Below are 23,934 nucleotides of genomic sequence, written 5' to 3' on the forward strand. Positions count from 1 at the left end.
TTATTCTGTAAAAATTAACCTTTAGTTTAGATTGAACACAGTAATCACTTCTGTGGTCCTTTCAAGACCTTGCAGGCCCTGTGTAAAAAAAAAAAATAAAGAATTGATGCTCTCGACACTTCCCCTTTACCATATTTGTGAGACAGCAGGCTGCAAGCTTGACCCAACCACAAACCTCTATAACTACAAGTAATGTCATTTTAGTAGTGTGCATTGCAAACAACGAAGAGTTGTCAGTATTTATGAGGCAGTTTGGTGCTTGTGCACTTGTTATAAGTAAAAGACTCAGTTTTGGAGGTTTGTGTCCCAAATGTGTGTTTGTGTCCAATTAATTCAGCATTGTATAGACTCAATGACAAATCTACATTATCAGGTCAGTATTAAAGCTGCTATATAATGCAGTAGCAAATAGCAATCGATCACAATATTAACAGATTAATCCTTTGGTTGGTAAGATGGCCAACAATTTTAACACCTTTAAAGTTCAGCTTTCGCCGTCATTGTTTTTCCATGATGTACAGTACAGTGGTGAGAAGAATGTTCTTCTTGTTGAAGAAGACTCTTGTAAATCCTGCCAGATGGTAAGGAGTAAAGGGTCTGTGAGAGGACTGTGTGGAGCCATCCACATCGCTGTTGGCCTTCTGAGAGGCACAGTTGATGGTAAGTGGCCTTGCTTGAGGGGAGAAAGACTCTGATAAGGTTCTCATCTATTTTGTGGTGAGAAGAATGTTCTTCTTGTTGAAGAAGACTCTTGTAAATCCTGCCAGATGGTAAGGAGTAAAGGGTCTGTGAGAGGACTGTGTGGAGCCATCCACATCGCTGTTGGCCTTCTGAGAGGCACAGTTGATGGTAAGTGGCCTTGCTTGAGGGGAGAAAGACTCTGATAAGGTTCTCATCTATTTTATGGATTTGGGGTTCTCATCTATTGTAGGTTATTATGTTCCAGGATGTTGTGGAACCGTTACCAGAGTGCTCTCACAGTGGGTTCTCCTTTAGAATGTAATGATGGTGGATGAATGAAAGTGTGCTAAGCATCTTCAGAAAACGAAGGTGAGGTGCTGGTCGTCTTTTTGATTGGCAGTGGGATTAAGAATAGAGATGTTTCTGTGATTGAACAGTGATTGCATTTTAGTGTTGCATGATTGCACTGCACTAATGAAAATGAAATTAAATGCACTGGGGAAGAACATTCAGTCCTGATGTGAAGTCAGTGTTTCCATGTGTTTCTTAAAAATTCCACTTCTGTTTGTTTAATACTGGCAATGAAGTGATTATAGTTAAAGGCCCAGTTATGGTTCTGTGTGATGTGAACACTGAGGGCTTGGAGTTCTCAACTTTCTCCACAATGGTAATGCTGGACGTGCAGCAGAGTGTAATGATCACAGATCCTCCTTAAGTCAAGTCATCTCTTACATTTTGTCCACCTTAAGAGACAACTTGTTGCTCCTACACTAGTTTGTGCTCATGAAGCCCAGCACTGTGATCAGTGAACTTGATCTGGTTTTGAGATCTCAGTCAGGAAGTCCAGGATCCAGTTACAGAGGGACATGTTCAGACCCAGCAATTTATAGCCATTTATGAACACACAAAATAATCGACAGGAAGTCCTACTTCCTCATAGAGAGGTTCTCATATTAATTACACATATTCGGATGTAAGATCTTAAAATATTTTACATCAATTTTAAGCACGTTAAGATTGTTGGATAATATAACACAAGGATAAATCTTGAAATCGACCTCCCTACCATATTCACTGCTTAACATAGGAGTGTGAAGACACTTAGCATTTACAGTATCCTTGACTTGCAAGTGACGTCAAAGCAAAATAGAAACCTGGATGTGCATGTACAAATGCGGGTTCAAGCGATATTCCATACAAAACATATTCACGCATGCGCAACTCTCTTTGTTTTTCCACTTTTAGCTCTGACTTTTTTTAGCTTTGTGCTGTATATGGTTGTGGTCACAACAGTACTCGTGACCGTGACACGTTCTGATTTTTTAGAATTCCGTCCGTGATTCGGAAAGAGGGCAAGGAATCTCTGAGGCTTAGTACGGAGTGGAGACGAGCACGGCTGAACAACATCGGCAGGGCTGATCTACCAGAGTCTAAAACCAAAACAGCTTGTGTTTGGAGTAATCATTTTATCTCAGGTGAGATTCAAAAGCTTTCTCAATCATGGAAGAATTTTATTTCATGTTGCTAGAATTTTGCTACAAAATGAGCATTCTCTTGTCATGGTTCACTTGGTCATTGTTATAATTTTAACATGTGTATTACCATTTCATTTTTAGGAGCGCCAGCAAAACTATACGATAGAAACAATCCAGACTGGGGACCCACTCAGGAAATGGGCTATGTTTCGTCCAAGGTCAGACTTGATTCTTCAGCAGCCAAACCAGATAGAATGTGATATCTGGGTACTCAATGGTCGATAGAAGCATCTTATCTTCAGAAAAGTCTGACTTTTTTTAATATTATGGGTCAAAAACCACACGTATCTATCTCCTCTTTGTATCGAATCTTCACTTGACCGTTCAAATTGTGGTAATCCTGAGAAAATTCGGCATTGTTTACAGACACGCTTTCAGTAGCTGCTGTCCTAGTTGCTTTGTATATCCACCATCATGGCAGACGCTCATGACGTAGCACATTTTGATCACGTGGCTGCAAGTCATCTATATCACACCAGGAAAGAGGTTTAGCTCCTGTATCCTCTGTATGGAGTGTAGAATAATGAATAAACTCCGCTCAGGTGTAAAGGATGAGGAGTTAGTCAGTTACAGAGAACAATAAGAAAATCGATGATAACCCTTTACCTTCTTCTTCTTCTTCTTATTATTATTATTATTTCATTTCATTATCTGTAGCCGCTTTATCCTGTTCTACAGGGTCGCAGGCAAGCTGGAGCCTATCCCAGCTGACTACGGGTGAAAGGCGGGGTACACCCTGGACAAGTCGCCAGGTCATCACAGGGCTGACACATAGACACAGACAACCATTCACACTCACATTCACACCTACGGTCAATTTAGAGTCACCAGTTAACCTAACCTGCATGTCTTTGGACTGTGGGGGAAACCGGAGCACCCGGAGGAAACCCACGCGGACACGGGGAGAACATGCAAACTCCACACAGAAAGGCCCTCACCGGCCACGGGGCTCGAACCCGGACCTTCTTGCTGTGAGGCGACAGCGCTAACCACTACACCACCGTGCCGCCCCTATTATTATTATTATTATTATTATTATTATTATTTAATGTGAGTCTTTCGATGGTGAACTGATCTACTGGGTGACACCAGTGTTTTACAGAACTTTTGTCTTCTGTTTTTGCAGTTCAGTAAAATAATCCTGAATTTGGAGCTTTGATTTAAAGCCTTTATTTATTTTTGTTTTTTCTAGCTTAACGAGACCAGTATATGAGCTAGTACATACATTTTTATTAATGTTACATCTGTTTCTTAACGCATACAGTTTCATCAGTACTAATAACGTTTTCTTTATTGATTTACACCTCATATCAATGGATTATTGGATTTATTGTTAACTTTACATAGTATAGACATTACTGTGTGTTATAGATGGTCTTTTTTGCTTTAGAATATTTGCAGATTTGTCGGTCAGTGCTCAGTGCATCCATTCTGTATAGTGATACTCCTGTGCCCTGTTAACGATGCGCACCTGAACTTAAGGAGCTGTGTGTGCACCTATTTAAGGACTGTGCTGATGCATGATCAGTGCGAAGTATCGTGATATGTCAGTATGCATTACTGAGCCTTTCTACCCGTGTTTCTGGTTTCCTGACTCCTGTGCCTGTTTCTCGTTCTCAATTTGCCTCTGATATCCTGTTTACGCCTCGCCCGACCCTTTTGCCTGTTTACTATTTGGATTTAGCCTGCCATCTTGGACTGTTTGCCTTTGTTTGTGTACTTTGTATATAAACTGCACTGTTATTATTAGTAAACTGATTTACTTCTGCACTGACATCTGCCTCCCTCACGTATCTGACAGAATACTTCACCATACAATGGATGTAGCAGAATTTTTGCAGCATGCGATTCCATGCTGCTTCCGGGTTTCCCTGTCTCAGTCCCTCGCCTCATATTTCCGGCTGAAGTCTGACTGGAGTCCCCCGGCACCCTACTACGGAATGTCACCCTATGGGATTCAACCTTCAGTGTGACTTCTATGAGGACCTCCAAGAGCCCAAGCTACCAGAACCCCTCTGGGTAAGCTTTATCCTACACTGAAAAAAATAAATCTGAAGAGAAGTAAATTTAACATAATTTGAATTTGTGATGATAACAATAAAAAAATTCAAGTTTGTATGTTTACACAAATATATCTAGTTTTGAATCAATGTGTTTGTTAGAAACAAAAGAGATTTTTTTTCTCAACAAGAATAATTAAGTAATGCAAGCCAATCTTCTTACATTCACAATCTCAACAAACCTTGTTATCTTTGCTCTTTTCCATTCAACACCAAACACTATGAGGTTTATGCACCCCAAGTGCATTGTGGGAACATTTTGCAGCAACAAGTCTGGTCCAAACCAGTCTGGACCAGGTCTGAGCTGAACGCCTTCGACACTTAACGTTAAATGTCAGTAAGGTAAGAATAACGGGGGTTTTTTTTCTTATTGGTGTCGAAAACCATAATTAATCAGACACTTTTCGTGCTAACTGAAGTTACCGTAGTGTGTTAAGAGCCTTGTAAAGGAATTAAGTTACATGACTTATAAGCTAACGATTTACTAGCACCAAATCTGTAACGTTAGCTAGACCTGACCAAACCTTCGGTCAGCCTGTGGCTAGCGCCAGTATTGCTGGCAATTTTTTCATGGTGTATCCTGCCTCATTTTAAGTAGAGATGGTCACATTGCCAAGGCCTTAATGCTTAATGTTATTTGAACGGTAGGTATAAATAAAGTCGATCATTTAAGTGGCCTGCTTGACCGTTTCTGTTGAATGGCTGGGCTGGTCCTTACAATTATAGCTGAATCTGTGCAAATGTAAAACACACGCGTGCTGCAAGTTTAATGCCATCCACACAGCTTCTTTACTTAACCGACAACACAGAGTTATAAAGAATTGTCTCATCTCATTATCTGTAGCCGCTTTATCCTGTTCTACGGGGTCGCAGGCAAGCTGGAGCCTATCCCAGCTGACTACGGGCGAAAGGCGGGGTACACCCTGGACAAGTCGCCAGGTCATCACAGGGCTGACACATAGACACAGACAACCATTCACACCTATGGTCAATTTAGAGTCACCAGTTAACCTAACCTGCATGTCTTTGGACTGTGGGGGAAACCGGAGCACCCGGAGGAAACCCACACGGACACGGGGAGAACATGCAAACTCCGCACAGAAAGGCCCTCGCCAGCCACGGGGCTCGAACTCGGACCTTCTTGCTGTGAGGCGACAGCGCTAACCACTACACCACCGTGCCGCCCATAAAGAATTGTGGCAGGATTAAAATCAAATGTCCCATTTTTATTTCGCTGTACATATATGGGCACAACCTCCAGTTTCAGCTCTCCCTCCTTGGCTCCCCGAGGCTGAGGGGATACAGCACGTTAAAGTATTATTCAACTGATGTTTCCAAAGTAAACCTTGACTACAGTGAGACACTAAAATAAAACTTGAGCATATGAATATGCGAATAAAGAGTTCGATCTGACTTTAGACATGTCACTCTTCAGGAAACACATAATCATATGACAATTGGATAAATAACAAGATTAAAAACTCATTGCAGCTGCAAACAGACCTACCGTTCAAAGCAGAAAAGGAAAGGTAAGAGACATCAGCAACAGAAAAATGATTAAATAGTCTCTAACTGTAGGCTAGTTATTGTTGTGTAATTGTAATTGAGTGTGATGATGTAAACTTCTCATCTCATCTCATTATCTCTAGCTGCTTTATCCTGTTCTACAGGGTCGCAGGCAAGCTGGAGCCTATCCCAGCTGACTACGGGCGAAAGGCGGGGTACACCCTGGACAAGTCACCAGGTCATCACAGGGCAATGTAAACGTCTATGTTTCTGAATTACAACATCCAGAGAAGTGTAAATAACGCAGTTTAAATCTTTCAACAATGTGAACATGATGCAGTAAATTCAGCTATGTATTAGTTTCAGAGATGAAGGAACAGCCTTTTTTTTAACAAGACATTTCCAACAGGGCAGCACGGTGGTGTAGTGGTTAGCGCTGTCGCCTCACAGCAAGAAGGTCTGGGTTCGAGCCCCATGGCTGGCGAGGGCCTTTCTGTGCAGAGCAGGGCTCTACGTTAACTTTGAGACATGGTTGTAGAAATCTAGTTGCCTGAACTCAGAACATGGTTGCCCTAATATTACATAATTCCTTTGAATATGCCACAAACACATATGCTTACAACACAATGTTCACTCGCATGCTCTACTAATGCCTCTTAAAAGCTTATTTTGTTGATTTTCTTATCCTTCTTTGTGTTCCCTTGGTTTCTGGGTTCAGTTATATCGTGTCTAACCACTTTTTGTGTAAACCACCATGAATGTGCATTGTGTTCTTCTTTTGTGTGCTCATAATTCTATAATTACACAATTACAATTTGCTCTCTGGTGATGGTACCATTAAGTTTTCATTTCTACACCATTTGAACAAAAGAATTGGTTTCAAATTTGCACATTCATGCCTGTCCCAAGTCATTAAAGGTGAGGGCACAAAAAGTCTGATGAAAATAGTACCAACTGAAAGGGAGGGAAGGTATGATAATATATGATATCAATGCACAAAAGATCGAAACAGACATCATCTGGACCTGTTGGAATTTTCATGAATTGATTTATGAATTATATTACACTACTGTTCAAAAGTTTGGGGTCACTTTGAAATTTCCTTATTTTTGAAAGAAAAGCACTGTTCTTTTCAATGAAGATCACTTTAAACTAATCAGAAATACACTCTATACATTGCTAATGTGGTAAATGACTATTCTAGCTGCAAATGTCTGGTTTTTGGTGTAATATCTCCATAGGTGTATAGAGGCCCATTTCCAGCAACTCTCACTCCAGTGTTCTAATGGTACAATGTGTTTGCTCATTGCCTCAGAAGGCTAATGGATGATTAGAAAACCCTTGTACAATCATGTTAGCACAGCTGAAAACAGTTGAGCTCTTTAGAGAAGCTATAAAACTGACCTTCCTTTGAGCAGATTGAGTTTCTGGAGCATCACATTTGTGGGGTCGATTAAATGCTCAAAATGGCCAGAAAAATGTCTTGACTATATTTTCTATTCATTTTAAAACTTATGGTGGTAAATTAAAGTGTGACTTTTCATGGAAAACACAAAATTGTCTGGGTGACCCCAAACTTTTGAACAGTAGTGTATGTCTGGAAATTTTATACCTTTATTCAGATCATGTTTCAACCACAAAAAAGTCATCATACATATCATGAAATGCAGTTTTTTCTGATCAAATGGCATGTTCTGTTGTAATTGTTGTAAGGTTTTCAACCACTAAAAAAGTCATCTTACATATCATTAAATTCAGTTCTTCTGATCAAATGACATGTTCTGTTGTAACTGTTGTAACTAACTGTTGTAACACCTATATAACACATATGATTTCAGGCACTTGACATGAAACCATCTAATCATCATCATTTTATTTTATTTCTTATTCTATTTTTAATATTTTTTATTTATTTATTTATTTATTTTTTGTACCGGGCGGCACGGTGGTGTAGTGGTTAGCGCTGTCGCCTCACAGCAAGAAGGTCCTGGGTTCGAGCCCCGGGGCCGGCGAGGGCCTTTCTGTGTGGAGTTTGCATGTTCTCCCCGTGTCCGCGTGGGTTTCCTCCGGGTGCTCCGGTTTCCCCCACAGTCCAAAGACATGCAGGTTAGGTTAACTGGTGACTCTAAATTGATCGTAGGTGTGAACGTGAGTGTGAATGGTTGTCTGTGTCTATGTGTCAGCCCTGTGATGACCCGGCGACTTGTCCAGGGTGTACCCCGCCTTTCGCCCGTAGTCAGCTGGGATAGGCTCCAGCTTGCCTGTGACCCTGTAGAACAGGATAAAGCGGCTAGAGATAATGAGATGAGATGAGATTTTTTGTACCTGGTATATGTAACTGACTGCCAGTGTTTCTTTAAGGAATCCTTCCTAAATGTGGAACAGCCTTTCACTAGGGATGAGCCTATCAGCCAGGGCAGGGTACTTCAGGCATATGGAGCAAATCAGTTTCCCTTGGTCAGCAGTGTCATTATTATTATTCCTATCAGCATGATCAGTATCAGTTGAATGGCTGGTACTAGCTCTGGGCTCATCTGATTCAACATCCAAATTGGGATCATCTTTGGAGAGTTTGCTGGGTGGCCCAGGTTCATTCTCAGGTTTGACCAACTTCAATCCAGGAAACTCTGAATACCAGCTGGGAATAACAGTTCTTTGCCTTTTCACCTCATACAGTTTCTTTGAATCCACTGATGAGCTTGCTTGAGTTTTCTTTTTCTTCTCTTCCTTGTCTTTGTTTATTTTAAAACCAAATTTCTCCAAACCAGACATAATGCCAAAGTTTGTGACTTTAATGTTTATTTTTGTATTTATTATTCAACCTTCTCAGACGCTGTCTGTATCAACAAGCATTGACACTAGCGCCCCGTGCGAGTAATGCGGTAATTAGTCATGTAGTGAAGGACATACCAATAGAACACTGAATATGCACTATGCGATAATTATTAGCAATGGGAAACTGCATTGCGAGCCCACGATGTGCAAATGTGAATTCCACTAGTTGTTGAACATTCCGTAATGATAACATAGACGCGGTCTTTCCAAGTCAGACAATCGCAAATCATGATGGAATTTCATCATAATATGAATGAATAAACATCGTTTTTCACATAAGTTGACATATTTGGGTAGTTGCCCGATTGGGCAAGCATTTGTGAGAGTCTGGTTGTCCGAATCTACTGAATGGTTGCCCCGGGCAATCGGACTACTGTTAATGTCGAGCCCTGCGGAGTTTGCATGTTCTCCCCGTGTCCGCATGGGTTTCCTCCGGGTGCTCCGGTTTCCCCCACAGTCCAAAGACATGCAGGTTAGGTTAACTGGTGACTCTAAATTGACCGTCGGTGTGAGTGTGAATGGTTGTCTGTGTCTATGTGTCAGCCCTGTGATGACCTGGCGACTTGTCCAGGGTGTACCCCGCCTTTCGCCCGTAGTCAGCTGGGATAGGCTCCAGCTTGCCTGCGACCCTGTAGAACAGGATAAAGCGGCTAGAGATAATGAGATGAGATGAGACATTTCCAACGTTATTTATATAGAATTCAGGAGAATAGAGGAAATAAAGGGTTTGAAAGTCAACATTTTCAGGAGGAGATTTTTCTGAGTGAGAATGAAAGATTAGTCATTGAAACACACAATTATGAAATATCTTGGCCCACTCCTCGCGTGTTACCTTCCGGTACAGTGCAGATACTGATCAGTAGCCAGTGGATGGGGGAGGTTTACAGGTTTTACAAGAGGTGAGCCGAGTATTGCACTTGTTTTGATCTGGTAGATCTGATTGGGTTAGGCCGCTGCAACATATCAGAGAGGTAATTGGGCCCTGTACCATTTAGAGATTTGTATACCAGCAGCAATACTTTAAAGTCAATTCTGTAGCTTACTGGAAGCCAGTGAAGGGACCTTAGAATTGGAGTAATGTGCTCTGTTCTTTTTGTTCGTGTGAGAACCCTAGCCGCTGCATTTTGAACCAGCTGAAGTCGTTTGATGGTCTTTTTTGGCAGGCCTGTGAAAAGGCCATTGCAGTAATCAACCCTACTAGAGATGAAGGCATGTATTAGTTTTTCCAGATCATTTTTTGACATAAGTCCTCTTAGTTTGGAAATGTTTTTTTAGGTGATAGAATGCCGTTTTAGTGATTGCTTTCATGTGACTGTCAAAGTTTAGCTCGCTGTCAATGAAAACACCAAGATTTTTAACCATTTCTTTAGTTTTAATCCCTTTTGTGTCAAGAATAGTGGTAATCCTGAGTCTTTCATCTTTTTTTCCAAATAGAATTACTTCTGTTTTATCTGTGTTCAGCTGAAGAAAATTTTGTGACATCCAGCTATTGATTTGATCGATACACTGGTAGAGACATTCAAGGGGGGCATAATCATTAGGTGATAGAGCAAAATAAATTTGGGTGTCATCTGCATAGCAGTGATACAAAATTGAATTTTTATTGATAATTTGCACAAGTGGGAGCATTTTAGTACTTTTGATTGTGACAAATGCTCAGTGCTTGTACACTAGGATCACTTACAGCAAAGACACACTTATGGACATTGGTAAAATTCACCACGGGCCCAGTCCAGTCCTTCTGGACTGTAGCTTTCTTCTCCTCGCTGACACTGACCGGAGTTACACCGACACCATCCGGCAGGCTGCATCATCACCAGACTCGAGTAGGCGAAACAGCCAACGATCCACGCACCCAAAATAGAGGCACGATAAGAGAGGCGGGCTACATGCTAGGCTAAAGGCTAGAGCTACAAGACCACCGCTACCTAGCCTTCTGCTAGCTAACGTTCGCTCGTTCGAGAATAAGATGGATGAGCTGAGAACCAGGATAACATCTCAATGTGAGATCAGAGAGTGTTGTGCCCTGATTTTTATGGAAACCTGGACTACTGCAAGCCTGCCAGACCCGGCCATTGAACTACAGACCCACTCCATGCACCGCGGAGACCGCACATCTGCTTCCGGTAAAAACAAATGTGGGCGGTGTGTGTGTTTATGTTAACAACAGATGGTGTACGGACGTACAGGTGGTTGAAAAACATTGTTGTGCGGACATTGAAGTGCTGATGGTGAAGTGCAGACCCTTTTATCTACTGAGGGAGTTCAGTGCTGTGTTTATGCTGGCTGTTTACATCCCACTGCGGGCCGACCGCACTACAGCGCTAGGACTACTACATGACATCATTGGCAAACACGAGACCACACACCCAGATGCCGTGTTCATCGTGGCCAGGGATTGTAATCATTGCAATCTCAGGACTGTGCTACCGAAGTACCATCAACACGTGAGCTTTCCGACAAGGGACAACAACATCCTGGACCATGTCTACAGCAATGTGAGAAATGGCTACAAGGCTGTGCCCCGCCCCCACTTTGGACAGTCTGACCACATCTCTATGTTCCTCTACCCAGCTTACAAGGCCCTTCTCAAACAACCCCCCCCAGTGAGTAAAACTGTTAAAGTTTGTAATGAAGAGACTGATCTGGTGCTCCAGGACTGCTTCAGTTCTACATACTGGGATGTGTTTAAGACAGCTGCTTTGAGAGAAGACTGTTCTGTGGATTTAGAGGAATATGCATCTGTGGTTCACCAGCTACATCAGCACGTGTATTAATGACATTGTCCCTACCAAGCGCTGCAAAATATATCCTAACCAAAAACCTTGGATTAACAGTGAAGTACGCTCCATGCTACATGCACGCTCCACCGCTTTTGCCTCTGGTGACGCAGATGGATATGAAAAGGCCAGATATGACCTACACAGATCCATCAGGGAAGCCAAGAGGCAGTACAGACTGAAGCTGGAAGGATATTACAACACCTCAGACTTCAGATGCATGTGGCAGGGCCTGCAACACATCATTAATTTCCAGCAGAAGAACAGCAGGGTCACAGCCAACCACAACACATCGCCAGAGGAGCTGAAAGAGTTCTATGCTCGCTTCGACACCCTCAACACCAACCAACACAGAGGGATTCCACCAACAGAGGCAGCACAGAGCTCTTCACCTACTGTGACCATAACCGAGGTGAGCAAGGTCTTCAGGAGGACTAACCCCTGAAAGGCAGCCGGCCCTGACAACATCCCCGGCCGTGCTTTGAGGGCCTGCTCCAAACAGTTAGCAGAGGTCTTCACAGACATTTTCAACCTGTCCCTCTCCATGTCTTCTGTGCCCACATGCTTCAAGACCACCACCATAGTGCCTCTCCCAAAGAAAAACAATATAACATGTCTGAATGACTATCGCCCGATTGCACTCACTTCAGTTGTAATGAAGTGTTTTGAGAGGATAGTCATGTCATACATCAAAAAGGACATCCCAGACACAATTGACCCCCTTCAATTTGTATATCATCAGAACCGTTCAACTGATGATGCCATCAATGCAGCCATCCACACAGCCTTGTCACACCTGGAACACAGGGACACCTATGTTCGAATGCTGTTTGTGGACTACAGTTCAGCTTTCAACACCATCATCCCCAGCAGACTGACATCCTCCCTCTGCTGCTGGGTCCTGGACTTTCTCACAAACAGACCCCAGGCTATCAGAGTCGGTACCAGAACATCCAGCACCAAGACAGTGAGCACAGGGACCCCCCAAGGCTGTGTGCTCAGTCCACTCCTGTACACCCTCTTCACCTATGACTGCACCCCCATCCAGAGTAACACTTCCATCATCAAGTTCGCTGACGACACCACTGTCATTGGGCTGATCACCGGCGGAGATGAGAGAGCCTACAGGGAGGAGGTGGCTCAACTGGTCTCCTGGTGCCGGGAAAATAACCTCTCCTTGAATGCTGAGAAGACCAAGGAGATGATCATTGACCCGAGGAAGAGGAGGAGAGACCAGCACGCCTCGCTGCACATCAACGGGACACAGGTGGAGAGGGTGAAAACATTTAAATTCCTCAGAACTCACATCAGTGAGGATCTCACCTGGACACACAACACACAGCAGACCATCAAGAAGGCCCACTACAGGACATTTACAACACCCGGGTCACAAAAAGGGCACAGAGCATCATCAGAGACCAAACACACCCACAACACAGACTATTCACACTTCTACCATCTGGCAGACGCTACAGGAGTGTGAAAGCAAGGGCTACTAGACTGACAAACAGTTTTTACCCCCAGGCCATAAGGCTTTTGAACCACGGATTATAATCACCATCTACCTCTATATTTCCATCAGGCTTTTGAACCACGGACTATAATCACCATCTACTGTACCTCTATATTAGCAATTTTGCACAAGACATTGCACAGTATATCTACCTCTATGTTTGCACATTGTTTGTTTGATTGCCTCTTTTTTTATGTTTTCATTTTTCATTCTACTTTTATATTTTGCATTCCGTATGCACTTTATATTTCATATTTTTATATATATATATATATATATATATATATATATATACATATTTTGGGCGGCACGGTGGTGTAGTGGTTAGCGCTGTTGCCTCACAGCAAGAAGGTCCGGGTTCGAGCCCCGTGGCCGGCGAGGGCCTTTCTGTGCGGAGTTTGCATGTTCTCCCCGTGTCCGCGTGGATTTCCTCCGGGTGCTCCGGTTTCCCCCACAGTCCAAAGACATGCAGGTTAGGTTAACTGGTGACTCTAAATTGACCGTAGGTGTGAATGTGAGTGTGAATGGTTGTCTGTGTCTATGTGTCAGCCCTGTGATGACCTGGCGACTTGTCCAGGGTGTACCCCGCCTTTCGCCCGTAGTCAGCTGGGATAGGCTCCAGCTTGCCTGCGACCCTGTAGAACAGGATAAAGCGGCTACAGATAATGAGATGAGATATATTTATTTTTATATTGGTAAGCATAGTTTGGTCGGGCAGTTGCAAAATAAGAATTTCATTACCCAATAATAAACTGCTGTGTCTGTTATTGTGTATATGACAAATAAACATCTTGAATCTTGAAAACATAGTAACGCGTGCACAACTCTCTTTGTTTTTCCACTGCTTTAAGCGTTCTTTTAGCTCTGCCATATCTTTGTGCTGTATATGGTTCTGGTCACAACAGTACTCGTGACCATGACATGTTCTGATTTTTTAGAATTCCATCCATGATTCAGAAAGAGGGCGAGGAAACTCTGAGGCTTGGTACGGAGAGGAAACGAGCACAGCTGAACAACATTGGCAGGGCTGATAGAGTCTAAAACCAAAACAGCTCATGTTTGCAGTAATTATTTTATCTCAGGTGAGATTCAAAAGCTCTCTCAATAATATCCTGGAAGAATTTTATATCATGTTGCTAGAATTTTGCTACAGAAGGAGCGTTCTCTTGTCGTGGTTCACTCGGTCATTGTTATAATTTTAACACGTGTATTACCATTTCGCTTCTAGGAGCGCCAGCAAAATTATATGATAGAAACAATCCAGACTGGGCACCCACCCGGGAAATGGGCTATGTTTCGTCCAAGGTCAGACTTGATTCTTCAGAGGCCAAACCAGATAGAACGCAATATCTAGGTACTCGATTGTCAGTAGAAGTGTCTTAATCTTAGAAAAGTCTGACTTTTTAAAATAATATGGGTCAAAACCACACATCTGTCTTCTCCTTGTATCAAATCTTCACTCGATCGTTCAAATCGTGGTAATACTGAGAAAATTCAGCATTGTTTACAGACACGCTTTCAGTGGCTGCCATACTAGTTGCTTTGTATATCCACCATCATGGTGGACGCTCATGACGTAGCACATTTTGATCACGTGGTTCCAAGTCATCTATATCACCCCAGGAAAGAGGTTTAGCTCCTGTATCCTCTGTATGGAGTGTAGAATAATGAATAAACTCCGCTCAGGTGTAAAGGATGAGGAGTTAGTCAGTTACAGAGAGCAATGAGAAAATCACTGATAACCCTTTACCTGCTTATTATTATTCATCTCATCTCATTATCTCTAGCCGCTTTATCCTGTTCTACAGGGTCGCAGGCAAGCTGGAGCCTATCCCAGCTGACTATGGGCAAAAGGCGGGGTACACCCTGGACAAGTCGCCAGGTCATCACAGGGCTGACAGACACAGACAACCATTCACACTCACAGTCAATTTAGAGTCACCAGTTAACCTAACCTGCATGTCTTTGGACTGTGGGGGAAACCAGAGCACCTGGAGGAAACCCACGCAGACAACATGCAAACTCCGCACAGAAAGGTCCTTGCCGGCCATGGGGCTCGAACCCGGACCTCCTTGCTGTGAGGCGACAGCGCTAACTACTACACCACCGTGCCACCCGCTTATTATTATTATTATTTAATGCAAGTCTTTTGATGGCAGACTGATCTACTGAGTGACACCAGTGTTTTACAGAATTTTGTTTTCTGTTTTTGCAGTTCAGTGAAATAATCCTGAATTTGGAGCTTTTGTTCCTTTTTATTGATTTAAAGCCTTTATTTGTTTATTTTTCTCTAGCTTTACGAGACCAGTATATGATGAAAAGTAATAAGTGATTGTGGAAAAATATATTGTATAATTTACATTTTTATGAATGTTCCATATGTTTCTCAAATTTCAGTGCGAATTCCACAAAGTGACAGATGTGGTAGAAAAGGATCATGTGAAAAGGTCGAGTATTTTTAAAAGTGCCTTGCTGAAATTATGATGTTTTGCTGTAATTGTTGTGTTTACATGCTGCTGCTTTAAAGGGCTTATAAGCAGTGAGCTTTCCTCAGGTTAGCACACTTCTTTAACGCATACAGTTTCATCAGTACTAATAACTTTCTTGATTTACACCTCATATCAATGGATTATTGGATTTATTGTTAACCTCATATAGTACAGACATTACTGTGTGTTCCAGATGGTCTTTTTTGTTTTAGGATATTTGCAGATTTGTCAGTCAGTGTTCAATTCATCCATTCTGTATAGTGATCACTCAGTGTATTCATTAAAGGTTTTACTAATAATCGTTTAAAGCATTAGAAAATTAATTTACTGAGGAAATTTAATAATATCACCTTGCAGTGTGGGGCGGCACGGTGGTGTAGTGGTTAGCGCTATCGCCTCACAATAAGAAGGTCCGGGTTCGAGCCCCATGGCCGGCGAGGGCCTTTCTGTGCGGAGTTTGCATGTTCTCCCCGTGTCCGCGTGGGTTTCCTCCGGGTGCTCCGGTTTCCCCCACAGTCCAAAGACATGCAGGTTAGGTTAACTGGTGACTCTAAATTGACCGTAGGTGTGAATGTGAGTGTAAATGGTTGTCTGTGTCTATGTGTCGGCCCTGTGATGACCTGGCGACTTGTCCAGGGTGTACCCCGCCTTTCACCCGTAGTCAGCTGGGATAGGCTCCAGCTTGCCTGCGACCCTGTAGAAGGATAAAGCGGCTAGAGATAATGAGATGAGATGAGACCTTGCAGTGTTAAAAAAAACAGCACCATTTTCATGCGTTGTGTGCAATACAGACTTTGACCACAAGATGGGAGCAGAGCACAAAACAAATCAGGGCCTGGTTCTGGATCAATGTGAGAAGGTTGTGATTGTGGAATTTTTATTTTATTTTTTTATTTTACCAACTTTATTGGACTGTTACAAAATAAACATAAAAAAAGAAATAAACATAAAAATAAACATAATAAAGTAAGTCAGCTCAAAGGGGAGAACGCGAACGGGTGACCCATGCAAGGCGTTTCCCTGAAGGTATAAAAGAGAAAAATCATACAATTAAAATTAGACTAAATTGATCTGTGGCAACCACAGTCACGGTACACAGACCAAGTACATGAAAAGTCCGTATTATAGGTGGAGGTCAGTAATTCAAAGTACAGCTCTAACAGGGATGATTTAAAAACAGGTAGGCTACGGAATTTATCTGGGGAAAAATATTTACATACATAGTTCCATGGTTTAACAATCCTATTGAAGAATGAGGCCTGATAAGTTGAAGTTCTGCAGTGTGCAGGTTTTAAAATTAATTTCGGATTTTGGGCCCTAGACCGGTCATGAGTTACAAAAGACACGTAGAGGTTTACGTTCAAATCTGTTTGGCCATTAATGCATTTATATACAAAGACTAAGTCTCTAATCTCCCGATCATAAGTCAGAGGAAGCAAGTGCAGGCTTCTGAGTCTGTCTGTCTGTGTAAGTGGCATCCCCAATACGCTGTTGTAGTATCCAGCGCATTGCACGTCGTTGGACTCTCTAACAGGCTTCTAAGGTTGACACTAGCAGGGGACCATACATCAGATGCGTAACAGAGCTGTGACTTGACGAGCGACAAATATAAAGTCTTCCTCACTTGAATTTCCATCAGCAAGGGACAGGATCTTTTTAGAAAGCCAAGCATCTGATTAGCCTTGTTGACTATTGAGCAGACGTGCGAATCCCATTTTAAATTACTTGAAATAACCACTCCCAGGTCTTTTTCTTCGTTAACTCCTTGAAGGCACATGCTGCCCAGGTGGTAGTCGTGAATGATTGGAGTTTTTTTCCGCGTGACGGTCAATATTTTGCACTTGTTGGCATTATACTGTATGTTTGATTCATAACTCCACCCCTCGGCATTGGCTAGATCGCGCTGTAATTGCTCGCTGTCTTCGGATGTCAGGATAGTGCGAAAAAGTTTTGTGTCGTCTGCATATAGAGCGACTCCAGTTTCTTTATCCACGACCTTGGGAAGATCGTTGATAAAAATAGTGAAAAGCACAGGACCAACCAGGCTGCCCTGAGGCACACCAGAGGTCACGGGCAGAGGCTTAGAGACCGTGCCGTCAATTACCATTCTTTGTGTTCTTCCCCCAAGATAATCTCGAAACCACCCTAGCGGACACCCATCGATACCGTACCATTTCACCTTTTCGACCAGGATAGTATGGTCAGCACAGTCAAAAGCTTTTGCGAAGTCCAGATATAAAATGTCCGATTGTTTTTGTCTAGAGCTTCGCCGATTTTGTGAAGTACGGACAGAAGTTGTGTGATGCACGAGCGACTGCACACAAAGCCATGCTGGAGTGATGTTATTAGTTGTGAGATGTGATCATAAAGTCTGTTGCAAACACAGCGCTCCAAAACTTTACTTACAACTGGAAGCAAAGAGAGAGGTCTATAATTTGCAGCAGGCTCCTTTGAGTCCTTCTTGTGAACAGGAGTGACGTCGGCACATTTCCAGTTTGAAGGAAAGCGCCCAGTTTTTAAGGAGCGATTAAATAAATCACAAAGACTTGGAGCTATTTGTGAGCTACACTCCTTTAGAATACGAGCAGGAATTCCATCAGGACCAGTGGCTTTTGTTACATCTAGATTTGATAGACAGTCACGCACTTCGTTGACGGTTAGCGTTATTTCAGCTATTTTTTCATCTGATCTCAAGGGACATGTATAACCACAAAACACTTTGTCTGAGCTGGGAGAAGTGAAAACGGAACAGAAATAGTTGTTAAACATTTCCGCTTTATCTGTGGGCTTACTAGCGCTTTGACCGTTGTGAGTAATCACAGCGTCTGTATTTGAGCGATGGTGCAGAATTGCTTTGTGATAGCTCCAAAACAGTTTTGGGTTGTCCCGAAAAGATCCTTCAGTCCTAGCCAAATAGTCACGATGTTTACATTTAACTAGGGTCTTGAGATCATTGCTAATATTTCGAAGTTTTTGTTTACGTTCGGACGTTTTGTTTTTCCTAAAGTTTTTTAGCACTTGATATTTCTTCTGCATAAGATACCTGACCTCACCGTCAATCCAAGGCAGAGTGTTTGTATCGCGTATGATTTTAACTGGCACACACTCTTCTACCGCAGTTAGAAACAAATCTTTCCATTGAGTCCAGGAATTATCGACATCGTCCGATAGAGATACGTCAAGTGAGACCAGTTCCAGACGTCTTCTGAGATCATCAAAATCGGCTTTACTGTAGTCGTACGTCTTACGGCGCACAGTTTTGGATCGTGTAAATTTTAGTCTTATGAAGAACTCTATCAGATAGTGATCCGAGGGAAATCTGCTTTCAGCTGGAGTGTATGTTGTTACATCTTCAATAACCTCCGGAAAGTTACACAGCAACAGATCTAATTTGTTTCCCGCTATGTGAGTTGGTCCCTGAATGAATTGACGAAAGAAATTATCCTCCATAAGAGTATGAAACGCCTCATCTACTGAAGATACGCCCGTGTTTGCTGGGGTAGATTCGTCTGGAGACCAGATGACAGAACAAAGATTGAAGTCTCCGACAAGAATAAAACAAGCTGTCTCGGGTGACTCTTACAAAGAGAGGTTGAACTCATGTAGATCCTCAGGCCCTGGTTCAGGATGATAAAATGTATAAAGAATAACCGGTAGAGCTCGACGACTATGAACTCAACATTGTCTCTCTCTAGTTCTTGCCGGCGTCGAGTCTTGATTTCGGGCTTAACTGCAATAAGTACGCCCCCGCCAGTTTTGTTTACTCTATCCTTGCGAAAGATAGTGTATCCTGTAAAAATCTCCGAAGATAAGACTGACTCAACCAGCCATGTTTCACTAATGCAAACCATGTCATATGAATTTTGGTAGACCAACTCTTGCAGAATGGCTAGTTTGCATATTTTACGTGAAGGGTTCTCTTCGAGTGGAATGAGAGCCTTGACACTTCTAGCATTTAAAAATAGCACGTTTAAATCACGCTCAGATGGAGCATTAGAAGGGCCAGGGTTGGGGCTCACGTCTCCTCTGAGCAAAAGCACGCCACTAGCGAATAACTTGAGAGCACGAGATCTTGAATTGAGTGACAGTGAATCCAAAATGGCCGACTGACGGTGGAGAGCCAAAGCGAAGTAGGCTTCTGATCCATATGGCAAATAGGCAGCATGTGACGGGCTGCCAAATAAAACAGGACGTAGATGGTGTCTTTCTAGAAGATTTTGCAGAGGTGTTTTACATCTGGCTAAAACTGTTAACGCACACAATGCAAGACAAAGCGAAGCTAGGAAACTGGTTTTCGGCATTTTTTGTGTTCAGTGTAGAAACAGGAAGTTCTTCCCCTCTTCTTCTTGTACTTGTACATTTTGTTTCAGTGCTTTTTACACATCCATGGTTTCCTCTGCTTGGCTCCCAGAGTGCTGATCTCGGAGCAGCCGTCATAAACACAGCGCTTCGGCGCGTTCTCGTCGCATGGCTCAGCCGGGCTCGGGGCGCTCTCCCTTGGCTCGGCTGTGTCCAGCGCGTCGCTCATTACTCTCTTCTTATCTTTAGCTCTTAAACTCGGTTTACTCGACTTCATTTTGGATCCTACGTACATCTATCTTGCACTAATATCACTCGACTAAGACTTTTCATAAAAGCAAACGAATGGGTTTACATGTATAAAATAAATATTTTACCGGAGCACATGGGATCTGCGACTACTCACGTCCACGTCGTAATGACGGAACACTGATTATGGCCCAAATGACCATCTTTTTACAGCAAACTTTCATCAATTAAAATCATTTCATTTTCTCCCCTATACAATTTAATTTGACAGCAAATATTAATATTCAGGGACTTCCGGTGTGGCGGATGGAGGAGTAAGCAGCAAGCCGGGAGGGATCTATAGCCATTTGACATTTATTTAAGACTTACTACATCATTCACTCGCTAAAACCTGGTGAGCTCGCTTTCAAAACTGACTTAAAACTGACACCCACCATATCCAGTTCAGCATGGGCAGAAATAGAGGTTAAAAAAAAAAAGCCGAAAATGGGAGCGAGGACGGACAAGATGACGAATTAGCATCTAAGCTAATGTCTAGCGGCAACCTCGCACACAACGAGGGCAGCAAACCGGTGGTTTCCCTGGCTGACACAGAGAAGCTGCTCACCGGCATGGAAGAGCGAATTATCGCAAAACTGACAGTGGAAATCTCCTCCAACTATGCCACGATTGCAAAACATGACCAGTCAGTGACCGACATCAAAGGGAGAATATCCAAATTAGCAGCTACAATTAGCAGCTTCCTGAAGGAAAATGAGCGGCTGAAGTTCAAGACTGACGACCTCAAGAATAGATCCAGGAGATGCAACATCTGTATAATAGGTATATCGGAGAAAGCTGGGGGCACCCATCCGACCTCTGCCAGGGAGCCAGACACGAGTTTAATACCCCCGCCGAGGCTGCTGCTATTCTTGAAAATAGACAACCTATAGGATGATTACGAGGTAGATTGTGTATATATAAATATCGTGATGGAAGTATTAACAACTCCTCAGTAGCGATTAAGTTTATACCTCTTAATTCTGTTAATTAAAAGTTAAATTGCATACCTCAAGGCATTATCAATACTCATAGAGTAACGCGATACAACGGCCCCTTTTTCCTGTAATATCTTTAATTCATCGGCACAATCTGACCAGTAAAGTCATTTGTTATACAAGTATTTGGTTTTATATAAGGTTCCAGGTCACAGAGGTTTGTTTGTTTGTTTGTTTTCGTTCAGTTACTGTACCTCGATATCAGCGAAAGCAACTAAGAAATAAGGACATCTATTTTTTGCTCTAATAAGTTCATGTTGGCATGGTTTATTGTACGTCACGTTAAAGCAGATACGCAGAGCCTTTATTTTTAAATACATTTCTAAATGGATAGTATCTCCATCCTCGACTCTTGTATGCTGCATAAATGGGGAATAAAAATATATTTTTGAGAGTTAAAATCGACTGCAAAGTTGGCATTGGAGCTGCCCCGCTGAGCCAGCCAGCCCTGAGTGTGTGACATCACAGCGGTAACCGGTTTTAAGGCAGAGGCCTTTGACAGCTATAGACCAAAGTCATATCAATAAAAATTTATGGTGAAAGTAAGAAATACTGTTACCGATTTGCTCAGCTAAGACTGATTTTAGGGCGGCACGGTGGTGTAGTGGTTAGCGCTGTCGCCTCACAGCAAGAAGGTCCGGGTTCGAGCCCCGTGGCCGGCGAGGGCCTTTCTGTGTGGAGTTTGCATGTTCTCCCCGTGTCTGCGTGGGTTTCCTCCGGGTGCTCCGGTTTCCCCCACAGTCCAAAGACATGCAGGTTAGGTTAACTGGTGACTCTAAATTGACCGTAGGTATGAATGTGAGTGTGAATGGTTGTCTGTGTCTATGTGTCAGCCCTGTGATGACCTGGTGACTTGTCCAGGGTGTACCCCGCCTTTTGCCCATAGTCAGCTGGGATAGGCTCCAGCTTGCCTGCGACCCTGTAGAAGGATAAAGCGGCTAGAGATAATGAGATGAGATGAGAGTCGGAACTTACCCGTCTGTGTTCTCGCTTCTTGAAGGACGATCTTGTGGCCGATTGTTTTGAAACAATCTGACTTTCAGTTGTTCGTTCAGTTCTCCGTTCATTCGCTTCTTCCCCGTAAGTGCGAGATGGCAGCAATATCCAGTTGAGAAATAAGACAGTTGCTCCACTCATTCTCCATTTTCTCCATCCTGAGTACTCCGCCATTACTGCTCGGTTCAGGCAATTACTAAAACCTGGGATGGAACAGGACGTCCCTGGTTTTAGCAACAACCGCGGGGAGGTCATTGCCCGAGCGATATGTCCCGTCCCGTTCCATACCGTCCCAGGTTTTAGCAACAACACTCAGCTCACTCCAGGAGAACTGATGCAACTGAACTTACTTTCCTTTTTAAAAATAAATAAATACTTTCCTTTTCTTGTAGTTTCATTTAATTGTTGGTACTGCACCCTCTTTCAATACAGGCTTATTAAGGCTGTATTGCTAGGCTGACGGATAACCCCAACGATCCTCAACAGATCAGAGGTTTTGTACGAGTCTTCAGTAAAATTTGTAGAGGAGAGACCACTTCATAGCCGCCCAATGTGCCCGTGAACAACTCACAAAACGTGTCCAAATCTTTGCAGTTTGAACATTCTTGGGCCAACGTAAATCCACCTTCTGTTGTATTGCTGCACTGTCCAGTAACACATCTACGTGACATGGCGATAAATTAGCTCAAAATGGAGGATCGGAGTTGCAGTCAGCTCTGTGTTTTAGTATAGCGGAAATGGCGATGAGACTGATAGATTTCCTGCTGTGACATTACAGACGTCAAGGTCATTCACTCAGACCGCTATCTATATAAATCACCTTAATCATCAAAATTACTATATTAGATTTATTGTTAATATTTAAAACTATTTCTGTGCCATTCTTGAGGTCTCAAGGCATTTATAAACAAAAGTGAGGCCATGGTTCTGTGTATCTCCTTTAAGCTGTGGGTACTTGTTTAAAAGGTTTCTCTGTAATTCTAAGAGAGTTGTCAGAAGTATATTCTTAGATCTTAATGACATCTAACTGTATACTTTTTTAATACCAGCTCTGAGGTTATTATTTTTGTTGCCATCATTCTTATTCACTCATTTATTTTTAGATTTGCACTTATTTAATTTTATCTTATTTATGAATTACTGTATTTTACTTTTTTTATTTTCTCTAATTTTAATGTTTTATTTATTTATTTATTTTACTTTTTATCTTTTTCCACTGGCGCACACAGAATGACTGCTGGTCGACATAGATGTCAGTTAGGAAATTGTTCTCTCTTTTTGGCTGCCTGAATACTTAAGAGGTAGCGACTTACCAAGCCTGAATACAGGTTTTCTTCTGTCTCATATCTGATTTTTCATAAGGACAGAGTTCAAAGTGCAAGGTAGTATCAAGCACTAAGCGATGACCAAAACTAGGAAATGGGTTAATAAGGAGTTGTATCTATTTCTTCTTCTTATAATTATTTTTATCATCATTTTCCTTTTGTTCCTTTTTTTCCCCTTCTTTTCTTTTTGTGCACCCCCCCACCTCTGCTTACTGCGCTGTGTACTCAAACAGGATATCATCCCTTGGCTGTCAACTTGCTTCCCCCTCCTTTATTTCTACTCCTTAGACTATCATGGTAGGTCAGTCATATAAAGTGACCGATAACCCCACTAAATTTGTGTCTTGGAATGTCAAAGGGGTTAACAATCCAGTCAAAAGACAAAAAGTCATGTCTCACTTGCAACATTTGAAGGTTGATGTGGCATTCCTACAAGAAATTAATTTGTGCAATGCCAACATTGCCAGTCTCAAATGAAACTGGGTTGGTCAAGTGTATCACTCCAAATTTAATGCAAAAGCCAGAGGGACATCGATATTGATAAACAAAAGCATCTCTTTTCAATCTGAAGAGGAAATTAGCGATCCTAATGGGTGATATATTATTGTTGTTGGACAGCTCTTTAATAA

The 23,934-nt window shown here is 42.5% G+C and overlaps 2 long non-coding RNA genes across 2 annotated transcripts; both read left to right on the forward strand.

The window, feature by feature from the left end:
• Window positions 1-2,069: 2,069 nt before the first annotated feature.
• LOC132883522 (uncharacterized) lies at window positions 2,070-4,209 on the forward strand. The gene is made up of 3 exons (XR_009654354.1): window positions 2,070-2,156; window positions 2,298-2,374; window positions 4,018-4,209. It is a non-coding gene; the product is annotated as an uncharacterized LOC132883522 (long non-coding RNA).
• Window positions 4,210-4,431: 222 nt separating this feature from the next.
• Window positions 4,432-17,138, forward strand: LOC132883520 (uncharacterized). Its single transcript, XR_009654352.1, has 3 exons — window positions 4,432-4,618; window positions 13,849-13,992; window positions 15,308-17,138. It is a non-coding gene; the product is annotated as an uncharacterized LOC132883520 (long non-coding RNA).
• Window positions 17,139-23,934: the final 6,796 nt, after the last annotated feature.

This window comes from Neoarius graeffei, chromosome 3 (genome assembly GCF_027579695.1).
Source record: "Neoarius graeffei isolate fNeoGra1 chromosome 3, fNeoGra1.pri, whole genome shotgun sequence".
NCBI lineage: Eukaryota > Metazoa > Chordata > Actinopteri > Siluriformes > Ariidae > Neoarius > Neoarius graeffei.